The sequence below is a fragment of the Castanea sativa genome, chromosome 2 (assembly GCF_040712315.1).
Source record: "Castanea sativa cultivar Marrone di Chiusa Pesio chromosome 2, ASM4071231v1".
Classification (NCBI taxonomy): Eukaryota; Viridiplantae; Streptophyta; class Magnoliopsida; order Fagales; family Fagaceae; genus Castanea; species Castanea sativa.
The window spans coordinates 28,328,180-28,345,809 of NC_134014.1; the positions used below are offsets into that span (position 1 = coordinate 28,328,180).

The 17,630-nt window shown below is 36.6% G+C and overlaps 1 pseudogene; it reads right to left on the minus strand.

Annotated features, from left to right (window-relative positions):
- LOC142625154 (uncharacterized) overlaps positions 1-8,316 on the minus strand; it is a 15,224-nt pseudogene extending 6,908 nt beyond the window's left edge.
- Positions 8,317-17,630: the final 9,314 nt, after the last annotated feature.

Genomic DNA, 17,630 nt, shown 5'->3' on the forward strand with positions numbered 1-17,630 from the left:
AAAAAATTGTTTGTAGTTTCAGTTCTCTCAGACCAAAATATTGTTTTCTTTTTTGTCTTCTTCCTTTGATTTGGTATTCCTTCCTTTGATTTAGTGTTTCTTTCATATTTTCTTGCCATTGGTATTTGTTTTAACACTACAAGTTGAATTTCTTGATCAAGTTTGTTAGTTCATTGCAGAACTGAAAAGGCGAAGCAACGAGTGGAAAAAGGCAAGAGAGTGTGAGACTAGTATCGGGAAAAAGCCAATTTAAGAGTGAAACACGAGTGGGAGTGACATAATTTGAGTGCAAACACGTGAGGGAGTGTTGTGAGGAATTATTTCTAACAATTCTCTGTTGTTTCAAAAGTATGTCTTTCAGGTGTGAAACATCAAATAGGGAAGGAGGGGAGGAGTCGTCCATCATTTTACAGGCTATGCAACAACAATTTGAACGCATGAATGTGGTGTTTAATGAGATTCGGGATCGGATGGATAGGCAAGACACGTTATTGCTACTTTGCGTGAGGAGCGTCCCCAAAGAGGCCCTAATGCTAGAAGGCAAGAAAGGCGTTCTCACATGAATGATTCGATGACTACCACGAGGATGAGTTTGAAGATGAAGAAGATCAAGCTTCACCGAACAATGAAGGCGAGGTTTGTGCCAAGGAGAGAAAGGCGTGGTGGAGGTTTTCGAAGAGATCCAAGATGGCAAGATGGGACCGACAGGAACCTAGGAAACATAAAAATGAAGATACCCACATTCCAAGGGAAAAATGATCCGAAGCATACTTGGAGTGGGAGAAGAAGGTGGAGTTAATCTTTGAGTGTCACAACTACTCCGAGGAGAAAAAGGTAAAACTCGCTGTCATTGAGTTTACTGACTATGCTATTATATGGTGGGATCAACTTGTGATGAACAGAAGGAGAAACCGTGAGAGACCTATTGAGAGTTGGGAGGAAATGAAGGCAATCATGAGAAGGCGGTTTGTTCCTAGTCACTACTATAGGGACTTGTATCAGAAATTACAGAGTCTTACTCAAGGCTATAGGAGCGTGGATGACTACCACAAGGAGATGGAGATTGCCATGATTCGGGCAAATGTAGAGGAGGATAGAGAAGCGACCATGGCAAGGTTTCTGAATGGGCTGAATCGGGACATTGCCAACGTGGTAGAGTTGCAGCATTACGTGGAGTTGGAGGACATGGTGCACATGGCAATAAAGGTGGAACGACAGCTTAAAAGGAAAGGAACTCGGTCATTTCAAAATCCGGGCTCCTCTACTTTATGGAGGTCAAATGGGAGAAAAGACGAAGGGGCTGTTTTCAAGTCCAAATCCGAACCACAAAAAAGGAGAGATGAAGCTCCTAGTGTCAACAAAGGTAAAACTGAATCCCAGACTCGTAATCATGATATTAAGTGTTTTCGTTGTTTGGGAGTTGGTCATATTGCTTCACAATGCCCAAATAAGAGGACCATGATCGCACGTATTGATGGAGAGGTGGAAACTGAAAGCGAGGAAGATGATGACCAGATTCCATCACTTGAGGATGCTTGTGATGAAGAAGTGGAGTATCCAGTGGAGGGTGAGTCGCTTGTTGCAAGGCGTGCTTTAAGTGCCCAAGTCAAAGAGGATGACATGGAACGACAGAGGGAGAACATTTTTCACACTAGATGCCACGTCAACAACAAGGTATGTAGTATGATTATAGATGGGGGGAGCTGTACTAATGTGGCTAGTACTACTTTAGTTGAAAAATTGAATTTATCTACCTTGAAACACCCTAGACCATATAAGTTGCAGTGGTTGAATGATTGTGGAGAAGTTAAGGTAAATAAGCAAGTATTGGTTTCTTTTTCAATTGGGAGGTACAAGGATGAAGTACTTTGTGATGTTGTTCCAATGCAAGCGGGTCACATTTTATTGGGCGAGGCCATGGCGGTTGTGAAGAGTCAATCATGATGGGTTCAAGAATAGGTATTCTTTTGTTAAAGATAGTAAAACCATTACTCTTGTACCGTTGACTCCGAGACAAGTGTATGAAGATCAAGTGAAACTGAAAAGAGAAAATGACTTGAAAAATTGTGAGATTGAGAATGCAAAAAAAGATAATGAGAAAGAGAGTGAAAGAATAAAAGAGTGTGAACAGAAAAAAGAGAGTGAAACCATAAAAAAGAGTGAAAAGACAGTTGAGGGTGGAAAAAATGAGAGAAAAACAAAAAAACAAGGAAGTTTTTATGCTAAGGCGAGTGATGTCAAGAGTGTTTTTTATACAAACCAGCCTATATTTGTACTCTTGTACAAAGAGGTGTGTTTTAATACTAACAAATTTGACGAATCTTTGCCTAGTGTTGTTGTGTCTTTGTTGCAGGAATTTGAGGACGTGTTTCCTAATGATGTTACTAGTGGGTTGCGACCTATTGATTTTGTGCCAGGTGCGACAATTCCTAACCGACCAGCCTATAGGAGTAATCCGGAGGAGACAAAGGAACTTCAAAGTCAAGTTGAGGAATTCCATACTATAATTCTGAAGAACTTGAAAAATTGGGAGGATCGTTTGCCATTCATTGAGTTTGCATATAATCAGAGTGTTCATTCTACTACTAATTTTTCACCATTTGAGATTGTTTATGATTTTAATTCACTAACACCTTTGGATTTGCTACCTTTACCAGTTAATGAAATGACTAATTTGGTTGGTGAGAAGAAGGCTGAGATGGTGAAGAAACTCCATGAAAGTGTACGGCAACATATAGAGAAGAAGAATGAGCAATATGTGACTAAAGCCAACAAGGGTCGTCGACAAGTCCTCTTTGAACCGGGTGATTGGGTTTGGGTGCATATGAGAAAAGAAAGATTTCCAGCTCGTAGGCGGTCTAAGCTGCATCCTAGAGAAGATGGTCCATTTCAAGTCCTTGAGAGAATCAATGATAATGCATACAAGTTGGATCTTCCTGGTGAGTATAACATTAGTGCTACATTTAATGTTTCTGATCTTTCTCCTTTTGATGTAGGTGACGATTTGAGGACGAATCCTTTTGAAGAGAGGGAGAATGATGAGAATCAACAAGCATTCAAGGATCCATTGCATGTTCCAGTTGGGCCTATTACAAGAGCAAGATCCAAGAAGATCCAAGAAGCACTTAATGGGCTGATTCAAGAGATTTGGGCTGATTCTAACGCAGGAGGTTCCAAGCTTGGCCCAAAGGAAGATGAAAGTGTAGTAAATTTAATTCAAGCTATTTAGGGCTGATCTGACTTAATTGGGAGTGATTTATGGCATGAATTAATGGCTGATTGACTTTCCGGCTGTATCGAGTTAAGGCAGATTTTTTCCTATTTTGGATCCGCTAATTTCGGACCAAATCAGCTTTTATTTAGGGTTTTATTATTTAGTACGTTTTTTAGGTATTTTCCTTGTTTTTAGGTGCATTTAATGCTTTTTAGGTCAAACTTGATTCCTGATATGGTAAGGTATCAATTAGGAGTTATTTCAGAATATATTTTCTTGTCTGTCAAGTTTTGTGGAGTCCTTAAATAGGCTCTGAAGTCTGTAAACGTTTTTCAGATTATTATTGAATAAAATTCAGAAAAGGTAAGGCTTTGCCCTCTTTTGGTTCTTCAAGAACTGTGAACTTATCAAGGATTCTTCCTTGTGGCGTTCAAACTTTATACCTTTGGTTCGTGATTCTTTATAATCATTGGGTCAAGGTCAACTTATACCTTTGGTTCGCGTTTCTCTTATAAACATTGGGTCAGGGTTTCTATCATAAATCTGATTTTTAGCTTTCCTGGGTTAAATATTCCAATATTTTTGTTGGGTCTCAAAGCGTGTCGATTGAGGTTCGCATCACAGTTCCTTTCCTTTTAAGCTGTCGTTCCACCTTTATTGCGATGTGCACCATGTCCTCCAACTCCACGTAGTGCTGCAACTCCACCACGTTGGCAATATCCCGATTCAGCCCATTCAGAAACCTTGCCATGGTAGCTTCTCTATCCTCCTCTACATTTGCCCGAATCATGGCAATCTCCATCTCCTTGTGGTAGTCATCCACGCTCCTATAGCCTTGAGTAAGACTCTGTAATTTCTGATACAAGTCCCTATGGTAGTGACTAGGAACAAACCGCCTCCTCATGATTGCCTTCATTTCCTCCCAACTCTCAATAGGTCTCTCATGGTTTCTCCTTCTGTTCATCACAAGTTGATCCCACCATATAATAGCATAGTCAGTAGACTCAATGACAGCGAGTTTTACCTTTTTCTCCTCGGAGTAGTTGCGGCACTCAAAGATTAACTCCACCTTCTTCTCCCACTCCAAGTATGCTTCTGGATCATTTTTCCCTTGGAATGTTGGTATCTTCATTTTTATGTTTCCTAGGTTCCTGTCAGTCCCATCTTGCCATCTTGGATCTCTTCGAAAACCTCTACCACGCTTTTCTCTCCTTGGCACAAACCTGCTCTCATTGTTCAATGAAGATTGATCTTCTTCATCTTCAAACTCATCCTCGTGGTAGTCATCAGAATCATTCCTGCGAGAACGCCTTTCTTGCCTTCTAGCATTAGGGCCTCTTTGGGGACGCTCCTCACGCAAAGTAGCAATAACAGTGTCTTGCCTATCCATCCGATACCGAATCTCATTAAATACCACGTTCATGCGTTCAAATTGTTGTTGCATAGCCTGTAAAATGATGGACGACTCCTCCCCTCCTTCCCTATTTGATGTTTCACACCTGAAAGACATACTTTTGAAACAACAGAGAATTGTTAGAAATAATTCCTCCCAACACTCCCTCACGTGTTTGCACTCAAATTATGTCACTCTCACTCGTGTTTCACTCTTAAATTGGCTTTTTCCCGATATTAGTCTCACACTCTCTTGCCTTTTTCCACTCGTAGTTTCGCCTTTTCAGTTCTGCAATAAACTAATAAACTTGATCAAGAAATTCAACTTATAGTGTTAAAACAGATACCAATGGCAAGAAGATATTACAGAAATACCAAATCAAAGGAAGAAGACAAAAGAAAACAATATTTTGGTCTGAGAGAACTGAAACTACAAATTTTTTTTTTTTTTTTTTTTGGGGGAACTAGGTGCACGATTTTAACCTAGTGCACTTCAACAAAAACAAAAAAATAAGAACGATGAATGAAGAACACAAAAGAAACAGGATAGGATGATAACAGGAAACAAAAGATAAAGGGATAGAAAACTGATTTTAGAACCTGTGCTCTGATACCAAATGATGCGAACCCCAATCGACACGCTTTGAGACCCAACAAAAATATTGGAATATTTAACCCAGGAAAGCTAAAAAACAGATTTATGATAGAAACTCTGACCCAACGTTTATAATCGAAACGCGAACCAAAGGTATAAGTTGACCTTGACCCAATGATTATAAAGAATCACGAACCAAAGGTATAAAGTTTGTACGCCACAAGGAAGAATCCTTGATAAGTTCACAGTTCTTGAAGAACCAAAAGAGAGCAAAGCCTCACCTTTTCTGAATTTTATTCAATAATTTTCTGAAAAACGTTTACAGACTTCAGGGCCTATTTAAGGACTCCACAAAACTTGACAGACAAGAAAATATATTCTAAAATAATCCTAATTGATACCTTACCATATCAGGAATCAAGTTTGACCTAAAAAGCATTAAATGCACCTAAAAACAAGGAAAATACCTAAAAAACGTACTAAATAATAAAACCCTAAATAAAAGTTCATTTGGTCTGAAATTAGCAGATCCAAAATAGGAAAAAAATCTGCCTTAACTGATATATTGCTAGAAAGTCAATTAGCCATTAATTCATGACATAAATCACTCCCAATTAAGCCAGATCAGCCCTAAGTAGCTTGAATTAAATTTATTACACTTTCATCTTCCTTTGGGCCAAGCTTGGAATGTCCTGCGTTAGAATCAGCCCAAATCTCTTGAATCAGCCCATTAAGTGCTTCTTGGATCTTCTTGGATCTTGCTCTTGTAATAGGCCCAACTGGAACATGCAATGGATCCTTGAATACTTGTTGATTCTCATCATCCTGTGTTTTGTTTTTTGTTATTATTATTATTATTATTACTATTATTATTACTACGGCCGTTTTCACAATTTTTTTTTTATTTTTACCGCCCATGAAGAAACTTACGACAATTTCACCCTCTCAAACAAAGAAAACACCATCAAATCCCAACGGATTTACTTTCTTTTCTTTTTTACCAACTACTAAATTTACTTAATGTAACTTTTTTTCTTTTTTTCTTTTTTTTTTTTTTTTTTTTTTTTTTTTTTTTTTACGTTTGATGGGCCAGGGTTAGGGATGACAATGGGGCAGGGCAAGGCCAAAAGATGGGATATTCGCCCCCACCCCGTATGGTTTTATCTTCTCCCATTCCCGCCCCGCCCCACATAACGGGGAAATTTTCTTGCCCCATTCCTAGCTCTTGGGGGCCCGCGAAGTCTCGCTCCACCTCGCAAAACTCTACTTTTTGTTGATTTGTCCATAGTTATTAAAAAAATTTTAATAAAATCTAATTCATTAATAAAAATTTACTTAAAATTACAAATAAATTTATCCCATCAAATCAAACTAATTTTTAGCAAATATCAAATAATATTATCCAATTGTTTAACAAGACACTATCACAATAAAAATAAAAATCTCATAGTACAAAATCAATTATTCAATGGTATATAAATTTTTTTCTAATAAAGACAAAAGAAAACATTAAAATTGGTACCTTATTTCCAACATTGCTAGAGAGAAAAAAGAGACAGAAAACCACGTTAGGTAGAATAAAATAAGCTAATAATATGTTTGTTTAAATTTTAGGGTTTTAGGGTATGAAAAATTTACAATTTAACCCTTATCAACATGGAGCAAGGCCGGGATGAGGCAGGGTGGGTCTAAAAAGTCTAAACACATCCCTGCCTCACCCCATAGTGTGGGGCTAAAATCTCTCCCCATCCCCGCCTCACCACCTTTGCGGGGCAGGGAAAAGTCGCGCGGGGCGAAGCAGGGAGGGGCGGATCAAGCGGGGCGGGGCAAAATTTTCATCCCTAGCCAGAGCCTGTTCTGCTACACTCAGGTCTGTGGAATGATGGGTCAAGGAGTTGGGACTAGCCTATTATCCTAATGGGATTATACTGCAGGCCAACTTGTGTGCAAACCAGGCATTCTCGATGTTCAGATGAGATAGAAAGTGCTACGGCAAACTGGGTGCCTTGGCAGGCACAACAGATAACATCATGACAGAATAACTGATATAGCAGAACATAAAAGAAAATCACAACAAGATAACTAATACAACAAGTACAATAAAAGATGCCAAGGCAAAGCGACTGATACAACAAATATAATAAAAGGGTGCTACGATAGAAAAATTGATACATTAAATATAATAAAAAGGTGCTGCGGTAGAAAAATTGATACAACAAATATAATAAAAGAAGTGCTACGGCAGAAAAACCAACAGTGTAAAACACTACAGCTGAACAAATGATAAGAATGCTAAGCAAGTTAAAAGAAGACACAACCAGACGATGGCAACAACTCTAGGCAAGTGAAATAATGTAAGTTCACTCTCTCAATCCAACAAAAGGTCCAACAAGGGATCCGAACTCCAACACAAACAACCTTGTTATAGGCTTCTGCCATCAAAATTGTTTGTTTTGGAGGAAGGGCCTAAATGGTTATGGGTTATGATTTGTAGAGCTCTAGAGAGAGGGTTTGTCAAGAGGAGGGAAAAGAAGGTCTATTGATGCATGCCCCTATTTCTACTGTGTTTTCTCTCTTCCCTTTTATCACTTTCTCTCACTTTTGTCCCTAAGGCTTCACCAACTGCTTTTAGTTTTTTGTAGGCATTCTTTCAAGATTGCCCACTAACCTGTTTGTTGCTCGGCCACTACTTTTGCTCAGAGTGTGCTTACTGCACCACTCCTTGTTCTAGGACAAAACTCTGCTTTGTTTTATTTCTCCACTCACCTTTCCTACTTTACCCCGAATAGATAAGGGCTTGTGCTCCTCTCTCTATCTACCTTTATGGCATGCATGAGTTGGTTCCATCCCTTTGTCTACCTCTTTTAGGCGAAATGTAATATTAGAAAGGTATTTTTTCCAAAAGAAGTCTTGGCAAGAACCCCAAAATAGCCCCCTTTCCCCCTCCACCAAACCACACCCTCTGAACCCCTCGTGGGCCCACCTCTCCTGTATTAGCTAGGTACAAGTGAATGGTGCTCCAGCCCTTGTGCGTTCCACTTCCTTTTGCGTGTGTTCCACTATCTTCTACATTTGTCTTCTTATCCTCCCACGCCACTTCTGTAGTTCTTGTCATGTCTCATTTTGTTGTGTGTCTCTTATGTTCGTGTCTACCCTTCACAGCATGAAGGGCGTGGGCTCTTGGGCTTGTACTGTTTCCTCTTATTTCCCCATGGGCTTGGACGTTGGCTTAGCAGAGGTCCTTGCACATCCAGTCCGTTAGGCTTTTGCTTTTGTTACTTCTCTTCCTACCATGCCAATGGGCCTGCTGGCTATCATTCATATCATGTTGGCCCATTGGGCTTATTACCTCTTTCCTTGGGCTTTCTTGGTCCATTTACTTTCCTTTTACCTCTTTGTTGTGCCTATGGGCTTGTTGGCTGTCATACTTGCCATATTGGTCCGTTGGGCTTATTACTTCTTTCCTTGGACTTCCCCGACCCATTTACTTTACTTTTATCTCTTAATGTGCATATGGGCATGCTTGCTGTCATTTCTGCAATATTGGCCCATTGGACTTATCTATTTCCTTGGGCTTCTCTAGCTCATTTACTTTACATTTACTTCTTGTTATGCCTATAGGCCAGCTGGCTATCATTCCTGCCATATTGACCCATTGGGCTTATTATCTCTTTACTTAAGTTTTCCCAACCCATTTACTTTACTTTTACCTCTTGTGGTGCCTATGAGCCTACTGGCTGTCATTCTTGTTATATTGGTGTTGGAAAACTGATTTTGTATCTCATACAAAACACACAGCGGAAGCAACAAACATGGATCTATTTCATTCATGATTGATAACATGCACAATGTAAATTTCAGAATTTAAAGAACAAGATAGCGTACCTTGATGCGGTGAAATTCAAAACAAAAGATTAGAAGTACTTGTGAACACTTTTAATCTTCACTCTAATTCCACTTTACGCCCAAGAAGTGTGGTTTCTCAATCAATTTCCAAGGGAGAATAACTGAGTGGCTTTACTCACACATACACACCATTTCACAATGATGTCTCTCTTTTTTTTATTATGAAAAATTCTATATGTTTTTCCCTTTATAACTAACTGATTATCTAATTAGGCTAGCCTATTGGGCATTTCCAATTGGGCTTTAGTGTGTGGCTTGGAGTGGGACCAAAACGGACCAATAAGACACTAGCTCCAATGGGCCTTGGGCTTTTCTGTCAACTCTTGACAAGTCCAAAGTTATCATTAATTATATTTAATACCATTATATAAATATAATTGCACTCTAGGCCTTATTAATAAATTATATCCCAAGACTCTAATAATATCATTTGACCCCTCTATGAAATATTCATAGTAAACAAAGTCATAATAAACTGTCACTTTGTAAACAACTATTTTATCCTTGAGTACTCAGTTTAATCTTTTAGTTATTCACATTTATTGAAATCCAATTTCCATAAATATAAGCTTTAGTGACTCCTTACTAAAGGGAGCGCCCTGAATAACCAGTTTTCATTAAACTTATCTCAAGGGGATATTTCGTGTCTCTATAAAAAGAGATTATAGATTCCATCTTGAGAATATGTGTTCCCTCAATATTATGTGTGGTTACCCAACATACTGAGGTTTTGACCGTGAATATTAGATCTCACTCCTAATATATCAAAGTAACCTACATTTCATGATCGGGTTCACTACCCTCTCAGGATTAAGAGTCTATGAAATTAGAAGTCGTGAGATTAATTATTCAGGTGACAGTTGTTGATTGAATAATTAATCTCACAGCGGTCCAGTTCAATATGTCTTAACTCTTAAGATACATCAACTAGAAGTCTCCACTTCCATGATCAAGACAAATCATTTTAGTTGATGTGTTATAGTCTTCGCAGATGAAACGCTCAATTTCATCACTGACTATGAATTACATTTTGAGTTTACAAGAAACTTGTATTTTACATCTTTTGTGACTTTGATGAGAATCAACAAACATTCAAGGATCCATTGCATGTTCCAGTTGGACCTATTACAAGAGCAAGATCCAAGAAGATCCAAGAAGCACTTAATGGGTTGATTCAAGAGATTTGGGCTGATTCTAACGCAGGATGTTCCAAGCTTGGCCCAAAGGAAGATGAAAGTGTAGTAAATTTAATTCAAGCTATTTAGGGCTGATCTGACTTAATTGGGAGTGATTTATGGCATGAATTAATGGCTGATTGACTTTCCAGCTCTGTATCAGTTAAGGCAGATTTTTTCCTATTTTGGATCTGCTGATTTCAGACCAAATCAGCTTTTATTTAGGGTTTTATTATTTAGTACGTTTTTTAGGTATTTTCCTTGTTTTTAGGTGCATTTAATGCTTTTTAGGTCAAACTTGATTCCTGATATGGTAAGGTATCAATTAGGAGTTATTTCATAATATATTTTCTTGTCTGTCAAGTTTTGTGGAGTCCATAAATAGGCTCTGAAGTCTGTAAACGTTTTTCAGATTATTATTGAATAAAATTCAGAAAAGGTGAGGCTTTGCTCTCTTTTGGTTCTTCAAGAACTGTGAACTTATCAAGGATTCTTCCTTGTGGCGTTCAAACTTTATACCTTTGGTTCGTGATTCTTTATAATCATTGGGTCAAGGTCAACTTATACCTTTGGTTCGCGTTTCGATTATAAACGTTGGGTCAGGGTTTCTATCAAATATCTGATTTTTAGCTTTCCTGGGTTAAATATTCCAATATTTTTGTTGGGTCTCAAAGCGTGTCGATTGAGGTTCGCATCAGACTTTTCACATAAATCACATACATTGCATCTCATAGACTATGATAATGTCTCATTAGTTTATTTATAAATAGTCTCATATAATTGAATAATATAATTATTTATGACATACCAATAAATTATATTTTTGAGCATAAACCCCAACAATCTCCCATTTGCCCTCAAAGACAATTTACCATATATCCGACACTTATTTCTCTTTGGAGTAGTTCATAATCATTCTAAGGCAAGGTTTAGAAACAAGTTTCAGCCAGAGTTATTGCATAAATTATCTTTTCCACTACTACATCTCACATACTCATATCTCTCTAATGAGATAATAATTACGCTTAATGTGTATCTTCACCACCTAGGATGAACAAATATCTTGAAGTCCAACTTCACGAATTACAATCTAACTACAAGTCAGTATTTGTACAACCAGTAACCATCTAATCCTCACTTTGGTGGACAAGCATATAATCCCTCATTAACCTAAGATATTTGAGTATATGTTTTACTCCCACTAAATTAAGTGATCTTAGATTCAATTGATATTTGCTTACCATGCCCACCACAAAATAGATATTTAGCCTTGTGTATAGCATAGCATAAAAACTTTCTATTGATATAGAATAAGGAACCGTCTTAATATTCTCTTCCTTTTATATGTCTTAGCACTATAGTCCTATATAAAGGAACTTCAAACTTAAAAGGAAAGAATCATTTCTTGAAGTATTACATGCTATACGTGGCTAAAATCCAATCTATTTAAGTAGTATGAGATAAACTCAACATCCTAATTTTTGAATTTTAACAAAATTTAAATTCTTAGGATGTGACTAGTTTTTCCCAAGTACTTTATATCAAACTAGACTAGAGAATAAAAAATTTTCATTGATGACAATAACTCTACATTATTCTAAATGATTAGAATGTCGTCAACATACGTTAAAAAATTTATTATTCTATATAACTTTTACATACATAAGGCCTTTTAATACTTGATCAAAATCAAAAAATTTGATTGCTTGATCAAAGATGATATTTTATGATTTAGATGCTTGCTTTAGTCCATAAATGGACTTTAAGCAACTTGCATACTAGATACTACTGGTTCTTTACTATGAACAAGTCTAGTTACATCATATAGATGTTTTCCTCAAGATTGCTACTAAAAGAAACTTTTTTTATATCCATTGTCATATTTCATCCAAATGAAATATAATGGATAAGAGAATCTAGATAGGGTCAAACTTGACTATTGGTGAAAAAATCTTTTCATAGTCGAACCATTTCTTTCTGAACAAATCTCTTCGCCACTAGTCTTGACTTTAGAGGTTTGCACCTTCAAATCTATCAATCTCATTTATTTGTAGACCTATTTGAAAACAATAGGCTTAGTGCTACTAGGTGCCTCTATAAGTTTTAGACTTTAAATAGAACCTAATTTTATTCACATAAACTTGATCCAGTAATCCATATTTATATCATCTATTGCCTTCATGTGGGACCAAAGATCAAATTTATACCCTTGTGGAATGACTCCAAAAGTTTATCCAAAAAGTATGAATTTATTTGATAATCCTCCCACTACGATATTCTACCGGTGTAATAGTTATCTACAGAATAATATCTTGTGGTGTATCTAACACAACCATCTCATTTCTAAATGTATTTTATAGTTGTCTTACAACAAATTCTGACATTTTTCTTTAGAAAAATCTACCTTTAAAAGAGCCCTATTCCTCCTTTATTTATGCACTGACTTAAAGAAGTCATTAGAACTTTATTCCTTTACGAAAAGAAGCCCTAGATCTTATTATCCTCTAAATAGAATTCATAGACTGGGAATATAACAAAATAATGGTTCTAAAAGCCCATCTTTCACCAATCTTGAATATCATTTAGATTAATAAGATCTAGATATAAGTGCCAAAACATACAATACCAAAAGATGAAACTTTCTCTTTAAAAAGTAAAACATGTAAACTTCCATCTCAAGGACAATCATGGACAATGCTTAGCTTTACCAAAACGGAAACACTTTCCTTTTGGTCATACTTTTAAGTCTAATTTCCTTTTTGGCAACTACTAGGGCAACTAGCATGTCCACCTGTTTGGTATTATAATTCATATTCTTACCACCTTTACCTTTCAGTTTAGGCTAAAAATTTGAATTAAATCATATTGATCCTAGCCTTAACTTTTAGGATATCTTCCTTTGCATAGAACTCACTCATCAATTCAAATAATATAAAAATAATGTATTTTCAAACACAATTTGAATTGATCAAATGATTCTGACAAGGACTTGTGGATCATACTCAAATAAGATTAACATTTAATCTCTACATCCAAGAATTTCAATTCATTTTAAAAATATAAAACATTTTCATAAAATGATATAGATTTGGAACTCCTTAAGCCTTTCTTAGCACTCAATATGATTCATACCAAACATCTCATTTAGACTTAATATAAAGTCTAAAACTAGTACTAACTCTTACATCTCATGCTTTAGTACAATTGAGATAGAAGCCAATGTAACATTTTAGCATTTTTATGGAGATTATGATCACATCATAAGCTATCTTCCATAAATGCATCATGTATAGGAAATTATGACAATACTGAATCGAAACATAAATATGTACTTCAGCTCCTTTAAGTACCATGTCCAAAATTATTTCTTAGTTAATGCAATTCTATTAAAAAAGTAGTTAGAGAACAAAAATTTATGACAACTTTATTTTGAGACTATTAACTTAAATACCAGGACATTATATTTTGCAACCATAACCATATAATATGGAACCCTAAAATCATATTATATTAGGTGTAACGACAACGCAATCCCGCAATTAATATTCCTCGATAGCGAGTTTATACAAATCACTAGATCAGGCGAGAAATATTCTCATTTGGGAGGTTAACATTACACTTAGTCTAGTGTACACCATTATCTAGAATCATATGTAGTCACATTTCATCTCCCTTTATAGTATTTAAACTTGTAGTACCATGAAACAAAACACCCTCCTTTGGGATCGCGAAGCATATATGCCAAGACAAGGTGCTTGTTCACACTACTTTAAACAGGTAAGTTCAATCTTGCAGTACTATGAAGTAAACACTCTTTGATGCGAACCTCAATCGACACGCTTTGAGACCCAACAAAAATATTGGAATATTTAACCCAGGAAAGCTAAAAATTAGATTTATGATAGAAACCCTGACCCAACGTTTATAATCGAAACGCGAACCAAATGTATAAGTTGACCTTGACCCAATGATTATAAAGGATCATGAACCAAAGGTATAAAGTTTGAACGGCACAAGGAAGAATCCTTGATAAGTTCACAGTTCTTGAAAAACCAAAAGAGAGCAAAGACTCACCTTTTTTAATTTCTATTCAATAATATTATGAAAAACGTTTACAGACTTCAGAGCCTATTTAAGGGCTCCATAAAACTTGACAGACAAGAAAATATATTCTAAAATAACTCCTAATTGATACCTTACCATATCAGGAATCAAGTTTGACCTAAAAAGCATTAAATGCACCTAAAAACAAGGAAAATACCTAAAAAACGTACTAAATAATAAAATCCTAAATAAAAGTTGATTTGGTCTGAAATTAGTAGATCCAAAATAGGAAAAAATCTGCCTTAACTGATATAGAGCTGGAAAGTCAATCAGCCATTAATTCATGCCATCAATTACTCGCAATTAAGCCAGATCAACCCTAAATAACTTAAATTAAATTTATTACGTTTTCAGCTTCCTTTGAGCCAAGCTTGGAATGTCTTGCGTTAGAATCAGCCCAAATCTCTTGCATCAGCCCATTAAGTGCTTCTTTGATCTTCTTGGATTTTGCTCTTGTAATTGGCCCAACTGGAACATACAATGGATCCTTGAATGCTTGTTGATTCTCATCAGTTTGGCTATAAAAGGACTATTTAATAGTAACTAGCTTAATGTTTTTTAGGTCAAATTTGATTCTAGATATGGTAAGGTATCAATTAGGAGTTATTTTAGAATATATTTTCTTGTCTGTCAAGTTTTATGGAGCCCTTAAATAGGCCCTTAAGTCTGTAAACGTTTTTCATAGAAAATTTATTGAATAAAAAATCTGAAAATGTGAGGCTTTGCTCTCTTTTGGTTCTTCAAGAACTGTGAACTTATCAAGGATTCTTCCTTGTGGCGTTCAAACTTTATACCTTTGGTTCGTGATTCTTTATAATCATTGGGTCAAGGTCAACTTATACCTTTGGTTCGCGTTTCGATTATAAACGTTGGGTCAGGGTTTCTATCATAAATCTGATTTTTAGCTTTCCTGGGTTAAATATTCCAATATTTTTGTTGGGTCTCAAAGCGTGTCGATTGAGGTTCGCATCATTTGGTATCAGAGCACATGTTCTAAAATCAGTTTTCTATCCCTTTATTTTTATTATTTTTTTTTTCCTGTTATCATCCTATCCTATTCTTTTTGTGTTCTTCATTCATCGTTCTTATTTTTTTTTTTTTTGTTGAAGTGCACTAGGTTAAAATCGTGCACCCAGTTCTCAAAAAAAAAAAAAAAAAACGTGAAAAAAAAAGACATCTGAAAGGAAATAGCAAAAAAAAAAAAAAAAAAAAAAAAAAAAAATTTGTCTGTAGTTTCAGTTCTGTCAGACCAAAATATTGTTTTCTTTTGTCTTCTTCTTTTGATTTGGTATTTCTGTCATATTTTCTTGCCATTGGTATTTGTTTTAACACTACAAGTTGAATTTCTTGGTCAAGTTTATTAGTTCATTGCAGAACTGAAAAGGCGAAACTACGAGTGGAAAAAGGCAAGAGAGTGTGAGGCTAATATCGGGAAAAAGCCAATTTAAGAGTGAAACACGAGTGGGAGTGACATAATTTGAGTGCAAACACGTGAGGAAGTGTTGTGAGGAATTATTTCTAACAATTCTTTGTTGTTTCAAAAGTATGTCTTTCAGGTGTGAAACATCAAATAGGGAAGCAGGGGAGGAGTCATCCATCATTTTGCAGGCTATGCAACAACAATTTGAATGCATGAATGTGGTGTTTAATGAGATTCGGGATCGGATAGATAGGCAAGACACTGTTATTGCTACTTTGCGTGAGGAGCGTCGTCAAAGAGGCCCTAATGCAAGAAGGCAAAAAAGGCGTTCTCACATGAATGATTCTGATGACTACCACGAGGATGAGTTTGAAGATGAAGGAGATCAAGCTTCACTGAACAATGAAGGCAGGTTTGTGCCAAGGAGAGAAAGGCATGGTAGAGCATTCCGAAGAGATCCAAGATGGCATTATGGGACTGACAGGAACCTAGGAAACATAAAAATGAAGATACCCACATTCCAAGGGAAAAATGATCCTGAAGCCTACTTGGAGTGGGAGAAGAAGGTGGAGTTAATCTTTGAGTGCCACAACTACTCCGAGGAGAAAAAGGTAAAACTCGCTGTCATTAAGTTTACTGACTATGCTATTATATGGTGGGATCAACTTGTGATGAACAGAAGGAGAAACCATGAGAGACCTATTGAGACCTGGGAGGAAATGAAGGCAATCATGAGAAGGCGGTTTGTTCCTAGTCACTACTATAGGGACTTGTATCAGAAATTACAGAGTCTTACTCAAGGCTATAGGAGCGTGGATGACTACCACAAGGAGATGGAGATTGCTATGATTCGGGCAAATGTAGAGGAGGATAGGGAAGCTACCATGGCAAGGTTTCTGAATGGGCTGAATCGGGACATTGCCAACGTGGTGGAGTTGCAGCACTACGTGGAGTTGGAGGACATGGTGCACATGGCAATAAAGGTGGAACGACAGCTTAAAAGGAAAGGAACTCGGTCATTTCAAAATCCGGGCTCCTCTACTTCATGGAGGTCAAATGGGAGGAAAGACGAAGGGGCTGTTTTCAAGTCCAAATCCGAACCACAAAAAAAGAGAGATGAAGCTCCCAGTGTCAACAAAGGTAAAAATGAATCCCAGACTCGTAATCGTGATATTAAGTGTTTTCGTTGTTTGGGAGTAGGTCATATTGCTTCACAATGCCCAAATAAGAGGACCATGATCGCACGTATTGATGGAGAGGTGGAAACTGAAAGCGAGTCAACAACAAAGGGAGAACATTTTTCACACTAGATGCCACGTCAACAACAAGGTATGTAGTATGATTATAGATGGGGGGAGTTGTACTAATGTGGCTATATAGTTGAAAAATTGAATTTACCTACCTTGAAACACCCTAGACCATATAAGTTGCAGTGGTTGAATGATTGTGGAGAAGTTAAGGTAAACAAGCAAGTACTGGTTTCTTTTTCAATTGGTTTCTTTTTCAAGTACTTGCTTACCATATCAGGAATCAAGTTTGACATAAAAAGCATTAAATTCACTTAAAAACAAGGAAAATACCTAAAAAACGTACTAAATAATAAAACTCTAAATAAAAGTTGATTTGGTCTGAAATTAGCAGATCCAAAATAGGAAAAAATCAGCCTTAACTGATATAGAGCTGGAAAGTCAATCAACCATTAATTCATGCCATAAATCACTCCCAATTAAGCCAGATCAGCCCTAAGTAGCTTGAATTAAATTTATTACACTTTCGTCTTCCTTTGGGCCAAGCTTGGAATGTCCTGCATTAGAATCAGCCCAA